Source organism: Seriola lalandi, unplaced genomic scaffold (genome assembly GCF_002814215.2).
Source record: "Seriola lalandi dorsalis isolate HSWRI2012SDOR001 ecotype SW California unplaced genomic scaffold, Sedor1 jcf7180002055008, whole genome shotgun sequence".
NCBI classification, from domain to species: domain Eukaryota; kingdom Metazoa; phylum Chordata; class Actinopteri; order Carangiformes; family Carangidae; genus Seriola; species Seriola lalandi.
In genome coordinates, this window is record NW_019525551.1 from 3037187 (window position 1) to 3037425 (window position 239).

The window sequence follows — 239 nt, forward strand, 5'->3', positions numbered from 1 at the left end:
AAAAGTAAACACGGGAAGCAGAATACTGCATTTGCAAAACTACATCCAGTTAGCCAAGCCTTCATGTCATACCAGTTCAAGAGCTCCTCTGGTACGTTTTACCTTTCTCCTGTGTCTGCTGTGTTAAATTCAGACCGGGCTTCTCAGGTCCAAGTTCTTTAACGCGAAGTTTTTCCCCTAAAGTTCTCCTTTCGAAGTGGTTTAGCAAGAGCGATTTTACAGAATTTACGGGTAGCTGA